Consider the following 847-nt stretch of genomic DNA (forward strand, 5'->3'; position numbering starts at 1 on the left):
ATAACAAAACATAATACTATTTATATTAGCATTCCCAAAATGAAAAGCTTAGGTATCAGTCTAACAAAACACACAAAATCTATATGAAGAAAACCACAAAAACTGTGATGGAAGAAATCAAAGAAAAACTAAATGGAAAGATATTCCATATTCATGGAAAGAAAGACTCAACATTGTCTAGATATCAGTTCTTCCCAGCTTGCTCTATAGATTCAGTGCAATCTCAGTCAGAATTCCAAAGTTTACACGGAGAAGCTTTTGGCAGCAGGGTCTGGGGAAGCTGTGTCAGGTGCCATGTCTGGCCATGAAGGTGGCAAGATGAAGCCCCTGAAGCAGCCCATGAAGGAGGCCAAGGACACAGATGAGGAAGATAAGGCAGTCAAGCAGAAATAGAGAGAGAAGCAAAAGAAACTCGAGGGGGTAATATAAAGGCTATAGGGACAGGCTTCCTGGCCACAGGTGGAATTAAGAAATCTGACAAAAAGTAAGCTGTTTCTTGTGCCTGAAACAATGTGATTCTTAATTCCATTCCTGTTCAAACATTTGGATTCCTTGTCATAGTGTCTGTTGGCACCTATAGCTAGAATCAAGTGTTGTCCTAGATCCTTTTGTACACTTAAGAATAAACTTTTGTAAAAAAGAATCAATCATAATGAAAATTAGGTTTATTTGGAGAGACAAAAGGCCTAGACTGCCTAACACAGTATTGAAAAACAAAGTAGGGAGACTGGCACTACCTAACTTCAAGACTTGCTATAAAGCTGCTATAATAGAGATAGTGAGAATTGGCAAAAAAATAGACAATACATAATAGAATACAGAGCCCAGAAATAACTCCACCTAAATA

General features: G+C 37.8%; 1 pseudogene; it reads left to right on the forward strand.

Annotated features, from left to right (window-relative positions):
* Positions 1–294: 294 nt before the first annotated feature.
* LOC144244644 (translation machinery-associated protein 7 pseudogene) lies at positions 295–488 on the forward strand (annotated as a pseudogene).
* Positions 489–847: the final 359 nt, after the last annotated feature.

This window comes from Crocuta crocuta, unplaced genomic scaffold (assembly GCF_008692635.1).
Source record: "Crocuta crocuta isolate KB4526 unplaced genomic scaffold, BGI_CrCroc_1.0 scaffold147, whole genome shotgun sequence".
In the NCBI taxonomy this organism is placed as follows: Eukaryota; Metazoa; Chordata; class Mammalia; order Carnivora; family Hyaenidae; genus Crocuta; species Crocuta crocuta.